A 13840-nucleotide genomic window follows, 5' to 3' on the forward strand; every position below is an offset into this window, starting at 1 on the left:
TGCAGCTGAATGTGGGTGAAAGAGGGAATGAGTCCCTGTGAGACTAAGGGCATACAGCCGTGCAGGCAGTATCGGCATTGCACCACTGGTGAGTACAAGTTTAAAAATGAAAAAAAGAAAGAAAATATCAATTAGGGCAATGCATGTCTGTTTATGTCACAAAAGGGTAAGAACCACGTATCACTCAGTCTCCTGTGCGCAAATAACTTGCTGGAAAGGGGGTGTTCTGTGGGAGTGCAAAACGTTTATTCGTTTTACTCCCAAGGATACAGATGAAGAATGCATTTCTTCACCCAAGTTTGCTAATGGGTAAATAGTTTTGCGTGAAGAAAGGAGAGATCTTTGTCGTGGGTGGGGGTTTATCAAGGGAGCTTAAACTTGAGCTAATACAAGCAGAAATATAAAATGGTCTGATGAATTACAAAAGCTGTGCGTTTATGAGTTGCATAGTCTGACTCCTGTTGATGACATGCGTGGTTGGATTGGTTGATTTATTGTCAGCTTAGCTGAGGGCAGAAGGGCTAATAGCAAGTGGGGCTATTCATAAAGTGTTCTTGCCTCAATCAATTGTTTGTGAAGTTGGATTTCAATGTTAACATGAGTCCACTAAATGTATACAAGGGAGGTATGGTAAAAGGCAAATGAGGTTGCACTGAGCTGAAAAGTGTCAGGTTGCTTTCTTTCCAAATGCAAAGTGGATGGTAAAATGTGAAATTGCATATCATGTTTTTCTTCCTATTACAAAAGGCACATCAAGGTTGATGGACTTCTAATGTTTTTCACATCCACTGTACATGTAAATGTCTCATTGTTTTGCTATAGTTGGCAAGTGTACTTATAAAGGTGCATATATATGAATGCCTGTGTGGTAGCCTGCTTTTAGTGTGACCTATTTCAATCTTTCATATGCCATGTCGAAGTCTGGTGCATCTGGAACTATCTGTGGGAAAATCTAGTGTGCTTAGCTCAGCACTAAGTCTTGCAAGTCACTAGCCAGGGATCCCCGAATAAAAGCATAGTAGTAAATAGGTGGGCAATGAACTAATTCCCTACATATTAGTAACAAGCTTACAAAAGTGTTTGCAGAGAAGCATATATTCCTGCACATGGTGAAAGTGGCTTAGATATATTTCCCTACATATTTGGTAGAGAATGTGGTCCGTTGTTGGCTAGGTGCCTTTGCTAGGCATGGCTCCTTTGTAGCATGGGCATACTGTGTTGTTCTGGGTGCACTTTGAATGTTTTATTTATTCCTTTGAATTGCTTTAGTGGCATTATGTGATAATAACATTTGTACACTGCAGACATGGCAGAAATTGAAATTGCAGGGGCACAAACACAGAAACCAAGTTCTATACCTTAGCAACTTGGACATCAGAGACGATCTCGGGTTAGCGAGACCGGATAGTCACTGAATTAGATAAGTAATTCCCTGAGCAGCTATTTGCAGACATGACCGTGTTGAAGTCATGTTTATTTAGACTTTTTAATTCCGAAGACTGGAAGACACAAAATGATTGTTTAAATCGCCTTGGTGCAAAAGGCTAATTCAACTGAGAACAAAGGATAGCTAGATCATTGCAGGCTTGCAATGTGACTTGGCAACTATCAGTGGAAAGAATGTTACAGTTAGAGGAAAATTTGAAACTTGGTTAACTTAGTGTACAATTATAGGTCAGATTTGACAATTTAAAATGGTTTTAGAAGATGTACGATAGGACAGAGACCTTGTTTCATCAGAGGTGCAGTCACTACTAAAATGTGGTAGTCAGTCTTTTAGGGATTTGCTAGAATTGGAGGATGAGGTGTTCAGATTTATGTCTGAGAATGATAGAAATCTGGAATTGATCTATAATTATAAGATCCAAATTACTGAAATGAAAGAGTTAATAGTCAAAATGAGAAAAGAAAACTCTGCATTCTACACGGAAACACAGGAGCTCCATGGACAGTTTGGAGAGATTAGGACACAAAATGTGGATTTTAGAAACACAGAACTGTTTTCAAAATCCAGAGGGCAGCAGGACATTACTCTTACTGACGCTGGATTCAGCCACAGTCTTGGAAATGTGCTGGCTGATGTGCACTCAAAGAGAGCTGGCTACACTCCAGTAATAGGGACTGGGCCTACTTGCACGGGGCACAGAGGGTCAAAATGAAGCACATTTTAGACCATTAAAAATCATGAAGAATATTAAGAGTCTGATTAAACCTTTCCATACATTTTCAGATGTTTCTATTTAGGAACATTTGGAATCCATTGTCAAATTATTTCAGACTCTACACATTAGTAAGGCTGAGTATGGTAGGTTTTTTCATCTCACGATGGAACCAAGTTCTGTTAGCTTTATACAGAGTTTGAATGAACAAGAGAATTTACCATGGGATGAATTTCAAAGAGTGTAGAAAACAATTCTCTCCATATTTCTCCATACACAATGGCAAAAAAGCAGTGTATACCATAACAGCACAATTAGATCAAACACCATGCCCTTTCTTGCAAAACCTAAAAAGAGCCATTTCACATCTTGACGCTAGCTGTGACACAGACTCAGTAGAATTCAAGACCACATTTTTCTATGGCTTACAACAAGACGTAGTCTCCCAATTAGCTTGTGAATTCACTAGAGACCGGAGCTTGCAGTGGATTCGCAATCAGGCAAACAAAATCTATGAGGTAATACCACATGAGGGTAGACATAAGGAGTCAAAGCAGCAAAAAGTGAACAAATCTGCCCTAACGGAGTTAGAAATCAAATCTGGGGAAAACAAATCATTAGAAACTCCCCAAATAAAGAAGGACACACCACATAACCAGAAGGGTGTGGCAATACAGGGAAAAGCAGCACCATCCCAGGCTATTGTGTTTCAATCTACAGATTCCAGACAGAGAGACACTTACATTAGGCCTAGGTTGCTTGGTAATTTGCCTAAGGTGGGGTTTCACTATGATATGGTAGGGCCTAATTACACCCGAAGTCAAATGCATAATGGGCCTTAACAGGCATTGGGGGCCCATTTGGGGCCCAGAGTAGGTTTAACCCTGCTACACTAGTATATGGCAATCAGAAGGGGCCAAGGTATGTAGATAGGTTTCTTGAAAACGGAAATCAGCAAAGAGAGCAATATCAATCAAACCAGAGACAAAATTTAACCTATAGACCTTACCCTTATGTTCAGTTCTCCCCACAGGTGAACCATGGACAGAGGAGGATCAGCCCACACGCTCCACCCCACTCCCGGGAGTTCAGAGGAAACACTAACAGGAATCAGTGTACTGAAAGGTGCCAAAACAAGTCTGATCAATTTTAATTCAACCGGTACCGACCTAGAGCACAGAGGGATGAGTTTAGGGATCTGGACACATTCCAGTCCTTAGAGGCACAAGTGCAAATGTTGGCTAAGCAGATAGGAAAACTGTGTGCATGGCAAAAACAGCAGCTGAGTTAGAGTGCAGAATGTCACAAGAGTGGCATTGCACAGTGCAGCAACACATGACTACTAAGCCAGCCATTCCCACAATAAAAGCACAAACGACAATATCTCACCATCAAATAAACAAACCAAATTGCCTAGCGATTTAAAACTAAGAAAACAAGCGAATATTAATGGCATAGGAAGTTAAAACACACACAAGAAGGAAGTGTGGTTTAATTTAGAATTGAACTAAACAATTCAGGTATATGAAGATGAGAAAGAAGAAAAGAGAAATACACAGGAGGTACCAAAAGAACAAAGAATTAAAAGTTGATTTAAAAAGAACATGCAACTAAAAATGAATGAAATATAGGTGAAAATATAAAAAAACAAATCATAGGGTTTCATTGCTTGATAATTCTAATAGTGATCATATCTACGCAGAAATTAAAATGTTACAAAGGACATGCATACATGACTTCCCGAAGGAGTACTTCGAGCCATAGATGTTCCAAGAGTCAGAGCTGACAGGTATGGTACAATAGACAGGTATGTTTCAAACACAAAATGCTGATGGTCTGCCACAAAATACAAATGAAAACACAAAATAATTATGCTCCAGAGTGGAGGTAAGTGAACGAAATCAAAATAATGGGGAAAGACAGAGAAGTAATAGGGTGGCCCTGATATACAAGGGGGCCAATTAGTGGCAAAGCTCCAAATGAGTTCTCAGGACACGAAAAAAAAAACAGAGAAATTGAAAAAGAGATGGGCAAAAAGGTGGGTAAAATGTCATTCATATTCCCCTTTGCTTATCGAAAAGCCAGACAGACCTGAAGAAAATAAGCCCTGAAATTAGCAACAACTCATATTTCCTTTGCATAGTTGAAGAATGTGAAGACAGATACTACACCCCTCTCACCATTGAAGAGTAATTCAATGTTTTTGCAATGATGGTTACAGGCGTGTAGGCAACCATGATGTTAGGGAAACTATTGGACATCATAAATGAATGGAGACAAGACATGCTGACATTAAGACAGATTAAGGGTCAGTGCACAATTTCAATGGGGAAGAAATACCAGTGTAAGGTGCCACCGAAGTTGACATCAAAGTAGGGAAGCACAGACTGAGGCAAGAGGTGGTGGTCACATCCACTGAGGAGACCCCATTCCTATTAACGAACAAATGGTCTCAAGAGGCTGTCACTCTTCATTGTTGGGGTAATTGGGGTGCTGTGTTCTTTGTCCAAAAAGTCATTGAAACCTAAGTTAGAAATGAAAAAGAATATCACACCATTGCTAGCTGAGAGAGAGTGGTGGAAGTGTATCTTCAGAATGGCTGTGGACCTAGGGTTTCTGTCATTTCCATGTGCTGGGATGAAATGCGTGTAGAAAAAGAAAAGCAGTCATTAAAGATTCACTTGGACCTCAAGAAAAATTGGCAGACACACATAGATAAAAACACATTACGGTTTTAACTAAGTGACGGAGACTGTGAACATAATCTTGTTCCGGAGCCATATCATGAAAAGTATATTTCAACAATTACAGAAATACACACAAAGGAAAGTCAGGACTGGATGCTGAAAGTGAGAGTCCCCCAAAAAGGTAGTTAAACTCTACAATGGGAGCCAATAATTCACACACCCAGCAGGGAATGAGACCAAGACCAAGTGTGGTGAGATATAAAAGGCTTTATCTAAATCAATATAGGGCATGCAGAGGACTCTGCAAACTCTGAGAGCGCTCTGCCAGACAATTGAAAGACATTCATATTTATTACAAAAATACGTCATTGATGATGTAAGTTATAGGGGGCACATAGTCATGGGGATTGGGTGGTGAAGACTAGCTACTATGTATACTGTAGGTGCGGTGCTCCATGATTGGGGGAGATCCACGTGGTGGCATTGCAGAGTGCTTGGGTCAGCTTGGCTCATCAGGGTGGCGTATCAGGTCACGAGCTGTCCGTGTGGATACATTGCGGCTGCACTAACATTTTGCCCTTGTGGCTACGCATACACATCCATTAATAACTTCTATTTTAATCTATAATATAAATCCTACAACTCATTAATCCAACACCATAAAAGAGACAGAGAGAAATGGTATACAACTCTGGGCTTCCTTAATACATCATCAAAAAATCACTGTTAACAGAGGGTCCAGTATCATAAGTCTGTGTGTCTTATCAGGGCGCACTGGTTAGGGTACCTTTATCATTCCACTCTGTTAGCTGTAGTAAGAAACAGTTTTACGGTATGTTAGTACAAGAGTGAATAACTGTCTCCATGGCCAGTCGAGGTTTGGGTGAACTGAAATACCATTGGGTTAGAGGGGCACATAGCTGGCACCTCAATAAGGCAGCAGGATGTGGGGCCGTGTTGCTCATAATTCTTCTTAACCAGGGCATGGCAGTACACAATGATTTTATGGTGGCATCGGGTGTCAGGGGGCATGGGGGAAGGTAAATACTCGGTTGCAGATCCAACAGGAATACAGGGAGGTGTAGCTGTATTATTCTAACATCAGTAAACCAGGGACCTTCAAGCCCCAGCCAGGGCCTTGGAGCGAGGAGAGTGGGAGTTGAATACGCAGCTCTCTAGGAGAAGGGGGAGATGGCCTTGTAACTTTTCACGGGTACCTGAGGCGTGGGGTATTAGAGAGCATACATAGCAGCTCTAGTTGGCGGTTTGTTTGGCAGTAGAGCTCATGTCTGCATACCATTTGTTTGACTGGTGCGGGTACTTGGGATCCTCTATAGTGTCTAGCCCCAGCCCGGAATATTCATCGTATTTTCTCCTCCCAACCTCCCTCCTTCTCCGATTGCTTCTGGGGTGTACTCTCTCATGTTCTAATGCATGTTGTATTGGAGGTGTCTCCCCGCATCCCCCTTTTCCCAATCGTCATACAGGGCAAGAAATCTCTCGGTCATTTCCGAATGACCTTCCTTTATACTTGTGGGGGATTCATACCCCATAGATGTTTCAAATGTTGGTGTAATGGCGGTGGTGGTGACATCATATAACCAGGATAAAACAGAAGGATATCGATCATTCAACTCATAAACACTATATTGAGAGGCATTGTACAGGGAAATAGGATGTGGGGTTACTCACTTATTGTCTGTATCATTTAAGTGTTGTGTACCACCATGGTGGGTGTCATGCCCCCATATGAGCTGGAAGCCGTCCGATATAAGATAGGTCCCTTGTTTGATCATACTTGTTCCGTTCTCTCCCCCATCATTTATATCAATAGATATAAATGTAACTGCCCAATATAAAACTAGGCCAAACATCAGTGTGAAAATATTACAGCACATACAAACAGGCCACACTCATAAAAATATCTACGCAAGTCAAAATGACTGTTCCCATTTCTATCTGTTCTAACAATGTACGTGGCGGGGGCCCCGTCTGTTGCCATGGTTTCTCCTACATGGTGAAACATAAAAGTGCATTAAGCATCACAAAACATCCAAATACATTTACTTTAACACGTTCATTTGTCAATCTGAGAGAAAGAAGTGACAAGAAAATCATGACAAGGGAGGGGGAGAGAGAGATAGAAAGAGAGAGTGAGAGAAAGAAAGAGGGAGAGAGTAGCATTTCTTCTTTTTATTATCAACATTATGTCCATCACAGCAGTAAATCATTTAAATCTTCTCGCATTTGCCACATGGGTACTGGTAAATGTGTTCCCCTTCATTATCACGTCTGTGTTTCCTCCTCATCCACTCTCCCTTCTTGTCCTTGTGTTACACTATCGTAAGCTTTTCGTACGTCTGTCAAATGTATACAGTATCTCAGGCCCTTCACTTTGACTGCAGTTGGTGTGCAATACACTACCTCGTACGGGCCATGAAATCTTGGAGCATTCCACCTACAAACGAAACTCCTCATGTACACCGTCTCCCCTGGCATCAGCTGACCTGTTGGGCTGTCTACTGCATGCATTATTGTCTCACTTGATTCTTTGTGTGTAAATGGGGGTGCTAGCTGCCTTGCTATCATACAGGCTGCTTTTGTGAGCTTTGTCAAGTATTCATTTAATTCTTCCCCTAGCACTGTAGCACTTCTGTGGTCGTCTGAATGCCTGAGGAGTGGAGAATTTGCAGTATGCATGCATCCCCCTGTTACAATTTCATGGGGGGACAAGTGGTGGTCCTCGCTGGGTTGATTTCTCAACTCAAACAAGGCCAGAGGCAAATAGTACACCCAATTTTTCTTGAGTGTGAAACAAAACTTTGACAACCTCCCCTTAAGGAGGCCGATCATCTTCTCAACCACGCCATTAGATTGCGGGTCATAAATAGTGCCACCATGTCCAGCATGCTTTTGTCAAACGATCCTCCTGCAGGCCATACCTGGGGTAGCCCTTCCCCTTTTAATTCTGTGACCCATTGGTCATGATATTTTGTTATGCATTCCGTATAACCTGGTCAATTCTGGCAAATATGGGCCAGGGGTCTTTCCACCCCCATGCTGCTCCCCCGTCTCTCACCCTCCTGTGTCACCCTGTTTTAATTGGTGTACTTTATGTGCACACTACTAGTGATGCCAATTCTCTAACACTAATGTATCTCTTTTATAACCTGTGTACTAAATCTCAAAAGGTCACACTTACAATGACCACTTTTCGTCAAAGCCTTACAAAACCAATGTTATCACTTTGCCACAACAAAAGGAACATAACACATTCAATACATGACATTCTTTTTGCCGAACGTTTTACATACAACATATAACATATGCCTCCCTTTCCTCCCTTCACTGTTCTTTATTCAAAGGGTCCCATTTACCGTAACCCATCACACCCTTTAACCCTTAAGTTGTCGGAATATCCCCTCATAGATTTTTAGAAAAGACGAAAAAGAAAAAAGCGTTTTCTAACTTTTACTCTGAGTCTTCTACTCATCTGAGACTCTTACTTATATTTTTCTATGTTTCACTTATTCCCAGTACTAGTCAAGATAGCACTATGCAGCACCGCCTTCTAACCCCTTGCAGAGCTAGGTTTCCGTCTTCCTTTTTCACCTTGTAATCTCCTTAACTTATCCTAATGGCCATATGCAACAGAAAGAGAAAGTATGGAAGCACCAATTAGTTTTCCCTCAAACGTGCCCCTTTTTAACTTAGGTTGACCTCCTATAATCTTATCTATATCCGACTCTTTCTTTTTTTTAAACTTCTTTTTATTATTCAGCGTGGCAGCGAAACACAAGCGAACAGCGCGAGGCTTTACAATATGAATACCGTATACATAATGTAGGTGCACAGAGGTTACTTCACATAATATCACAATCAATGGGTACAATCACAGCATGGATAGGGCAACAGAAGACCGTGATAGGGGTGAGGACCCGAGCAGGCGGGAGGAAGAGAGCGGGGGGGAGGTATCCGGTGTCGGGATTAGATCGGACATGCAAGAGCGGAACTTAAGCCAGACATTTCTAGGTCTGGAGTGGGCAGGTTGCATATGGGACCAGGCTTCCTCAGAGTCCGAGGCCAACGTGACCGCTCTCAGCCATTGGGCGTGTGTGGGAGGCGAGGGGCGAAGCCAACAAAGCAGGATGGAGCGCACCGCCAGCAGCAGGCAGAGGCCGGCTAATTTTTTGGAATCACGGGAGAGGCCTGGGAGATCATGAAAGAGGCATACCAACGGGGAAGGAACAATGGGATGGTCGAGAACCGCAGACATTGTCGAGCAAACTGCCTCCCAAAACTGTGAGAGGCGAGGGCAGGACCAAATCATGTTAATGTAATCAGCATCGTCCCGATAGCATCTAGGGCAGCTGGAAGGGTGATCCCTGGACATGCGATGTAGTCTGATCGGGGTGTAGTGAAACCTGTGTAGTACTTTGAACTGAATGAGTTTAAGCCGGGAGTTGAAGGACACTCGATGTGTACGCTCGCATAGATGTGCCCAGCGCTCATCCGACATTTCAACACCCAGGTCTACCCCCCACACACACTTCTGTTTAGTGAAATCTGGGACAGATCTGGATTGCAACATCGTGTATAACCTGGAGATTTTACCTCTTGTAGGCTCAGGGGAGGTGAGCTCCTCAATAGCCGGGTCGTCCGGAGGCAGCGCAGGGAACGTTTGATAATTACGTTTGAGGGTCCTGCGGAGGGATGCGTATTGAAGCCATGCACCCTGGTCACTCCTTAGGGGCAACGGGAGATCGGGCCATTCAACAAATATACCCCGGTCAAACACATCACGCAGCAGCTCGTAGCCTGCGTCCGGTGGGACCCGCGGGAGGAAATTCCAGAGAGGGAGGTTGCCGTGAAAGGCGTAAGTAGTTTTGACTAGTCTCCACATCTTCGCCAATGCGATGGAAGTGCGGGTGACCGGGCTCTGTGAGTCCAGTGCTAAGGGGGCGGGTTGTATCACCAAGGAGCGGATATCCCGGTCACAAACCGCAAGCTTCTCGAGTCGGAATGCGGGGGAGGGTCAATTGTATTAAACCAGTGAGAAGTATATTGTATTTGGGATACCAGCCAGTATTTGAGGAAGTTAGGGGCACCGAAGCCCCCGTTAGAGATGGGAGTAGACAGGGTATCAATTTTAAGGCGGACCGCACCCGAGTGCCAGAGAAAGGAATTCACAGTGCGAGTCAAGTCCCGAAAGAAGCCCCCCCCCGGCCACAAGGGTATGTTAGTGAACCTGTAAAGCAACTGGGGTAACACCACCATCTTCAACAGCCCTATCCTGCCTGCCAGGGAAATCGGGAGCTTGTCCCAGGCCCGGACCTTAGCCGTCAGGTGTGTGAGATACTTCTGATAGTTTTCCTGGAAGGTCAACGCCTGTTGGCGCGTCACCACTATTCCCAAGTAGGTAAATGTGGATTGAGCCCATGTGAAGCCAAAGGTATCAGGAGGAGGGAGAGTGTATTCTGTGAGTGGAAAAAGATTGGATTTCGAACAATTCACTTTAAGACCAGAGATTCGACCGAACCAAATGATGTCATCCAATATTGGGGGTAAATTGATGGAGGGAGAGCGCACAAACAACAATGCATCATCCGCATATAGGGACACTATGTCCGACTGGCCCGCAGTGCGGAGGCCTCTGTGAGCATGAAGTTGGCGGAGCATATCAGCGAAGGGCTCTATTGCTATTGCGAAGATCAAGGGAGAGAAGGGGCACCCCTGTCTCGTCCCCCTGGCGATCTCAAAGAGGGGGGAGCAGTGGTCGTCGGTGCGGACCCTGGCCACCGGGGAAGTGTAAAGTAATCTGACCCAGGAGAGAAAGGAGGGGCCGAATTTGCAACTATCGAGAACCCGCCATAGGTACCTCCAAGAGACCAAGTCAAACGCCTTTTGCATGTCGAGGGTGACAGCCACTGCCTGCGTATCGGGACTGATTCTGTTGATTATATTAAATAGGCGCCTCAGGCTCAGAGAGGTGGAGCGACCCGGGATGAAACCCGCCTGATCTGGATGGATGATAGATGGCAGGAGGGGAGCCAACCGGAGCGCCAGAGCCTTGGCATATACTTTGACATCACAATTTATGAGTGAAAGCGGCCGGTATGAACCACATTGCAAGGGGGATTTACCTGATTTAAGTAGTACTGTGATTGTGGCCTCCCGGAGTGAAGGGGGGAATACACCGGACTCCACAGACTCCTCCCAGAGAGCTAGCAAGTGAGGGAGCAGCTGCGACTTAAAATGCTTGTAAAATTCGACCGGGATACCGTCCGAACCGGGGGCACGCCCCGAGGATAAGGAGTCAATAGCGTCCGACAGCTCCTCCAGTGTGAGAGGGGAATCGAGGGAAGCTGCGGCTTCTGGGGACAGGGCTGAGAGAGGGGGGGCATCGAGAAAGGAGTCGATCTCCGCCACCGACACCTCATCTGAGTTAGAGTATAGGGTTTCGTAAAATGTGAAAAATTCCCTGTTGATGTCTTGCGAGGAGACAGCCATGGAGCCGTCAGGTCTCTCGACTCCGATTATGTGCGGGGACCCCGTCTCATGACGGATCAGTCGTGCCAGAAATCGACTGGGGCGCTCGCCCTCCCCATATCTCCTCGCCATGCCAGGACTATCCAAAAACCTTTGTTCGCGATCTGTGAGGGATCGGAACGTGTCCAATTCCGACCCTATGTCAGCCAGGTTGCCCGGGGTGGAGTGAAGTGAGCATGTTGCTTCCAGGGTAGAGAGTCTGGATTCACTAGCAGCAAGATCCCTCCGTATTGACTTAAGGACCCCATTCTCTTTGGACAATGCAATCCCTCTGATATAAGCCTTAAATGACTCCCATAGAGTGGCCTGGGACGCTACCGAACCCGTATTAGTCTCAAAGAATTCCTCAATCGACCGCTCGAGCTCGGAACAGAACTCCGGGTCCAGTAAGGACAGGGGTTTCAGCCTCCAGTTGCGTGTCCGGCCGGGATCAGGACCCCAACCGATGGTCACAGTAACTGGAGAGTGGTCGGACAGGGTTCTGGGGAGGATCATTAGCTGTATAACGCTCTTAACCAGTTCGTTGGAGATCACCCATCTGTCAATGCGGGAATAGGAATCGTGGACTGAGGAGTAAAAAGAGAACACACGGGAGTCCGGGTAGAAGAACCTCCACGCATCTACCATGGCGAGACGGGGCAGGGATGATAGTGCAGCGTAGGCTGCCCTAGAGAGTAGACGGGGCCTGGATCCAGATCTGTCAAGGGTCACATCGAAAATCGTGTTGAAGTCGCCCCCCCAAAGGATGGGAACAAGGGGGAAGCCTTTAAGGAGGGACGTGACCTGTACATAAAAATCCGGGTCATCTAGGTTAGGGCCGTAAATGTTCATCATGACCACCTCCCTGTGTTGTAGCGTAGCATGAAGCAGCACATATCTGCCTTGAGGGTCTATTTGTGAGGAGGTGAGAGTAAACTTGAGGCTCTTGTGGATGAGGGTCATGACCCCGCGGCTTTGGGTAGAGAAATCGGTAAAGAATCTATGGGGACCCCAGGTTTTGGCAAAACGCATACACTGTTCCGCGCGGGCATGTGTCTCTTGTAAAAACAGAATCTTGGACCCATGACGCTCGGCCTGCAACTGGAGCTGTCTCATCTTTTTATAATTTCCCAACCCACGTACGTTTCAGCTCATGAAGGTCAGGTCACTCTCGGACACAGATGCAGTGGTGGTTGAAAAGGGAAAAATGTCAGTACCCAGCGGGCCAATTTCACGGCCCTGCAGCACAAAGTCCTGAGCACCACCTCGCGGCTCGCCTTCGCTGCCAACGCCAACTTTTTAACAACAAAAACCCTGACATGACCCACCCCCACCCACACCCCCCCCCCAAACAGAGGGATGACAATCCCAACCCCCCTCAACCAAAACCAAACCAAAGGCATCAGCGCCTGGGGGCCTGAGGGCCGGAATAGCCGCCGTAGTCCGGGCTGTGGCAGATCCAAATAAGACAAGGGATCCCCACAGTAGACCTTTGCAAATAACTTGAACAGGGTTCTGGCACATGTTAATGTGGCACATATTTGTAAAATGAACAAAACAAGCAGATTCCGAGATAGAGGATCAAGTAACCCCGATGCAGGAAGGTGGCCTTGCCTGGCCCCTCAATGTCGGGAGAGAAGGATAACTGCAAAACCGTGAACAGAGGGGAGGGGTCAACCAGGGAAATGTTCGTCGATGAACCTGGAGGCCTCCTCCGGGATCGTGAAAAAAAACACCTGGTTGGAGTGTTCTATGCGGAGTTTGGCAGGGTAGAGCATAGCGTATTTGACTGAGTGGTCCCGAAGCCTGCGCTTCACGGCCTGGAAAGTCTTGCGTTCACGTTGGACGGCCGTAGAGAAGTCCGGATAAAGATGAATCCTTGCACCGTCCAATAGTAGCTCCCCTTTTAGTCTAGCGGCCCTGAGGAGGGCATCTCGGTCACGGAAGTTCAGCACCCGGGCTATGATGGGCCGAGGTGGAGCACCAGCTCTGGGCTTAGCCGTCAGGGCTCGATGTGCTCGCTCAATGGCGAAGTGCGAGGAGAGCTTGGGAGAATCCAGGAGCGAGACCAATGTGCGCTCGACAAAGTCCTCCATTGGTTCATGAACTTCGTTCTCGGGAACCCCGATGATGCGGAGGTTGTTACTCCTCGATCGAGATTCCAAGTCCTCGTCTTCTTCTCTACCTCAAGGACTCAGTTGGAGAGAGCGGTGACCTCGGAGCGCAGGGCTCCCAGTGCGTCCTCTGCGGAACCGACCCGTGTCTCGACTTCTGACACCCGGCTGTCAGTCCGCTCGATGTGGGCCTTAATGGAGGATATAGTACCGTTCATGTCATCCAGTTTTGAGTGGAGTGCGGTGAAGCCCTCGCGAATAAAGAGCATCATAGTTTGGGATTCCGGTGCTGTGTCGGGTGGAGGTGCAGTAGGGGCCTGCTCAGTGGTCTCCTCTGATTATCTCGTCGCAG

The sequence above is a fragment of the Ambystoma mexicanum genome, chromosome 14 (assembly GCF_040938575.1).
Source record: "Ambystoma mexicanum isolate Mex_15411 chromosome 14, UKY_AmexF1_1, whole genome shotgun sequence".
Lineage (NCBI taxonomy): Eukaryota > Metazoa > Chordata > Amphibia > Caudata > Ambystomatidae > Ambystoma > Ambystoma mexicanum.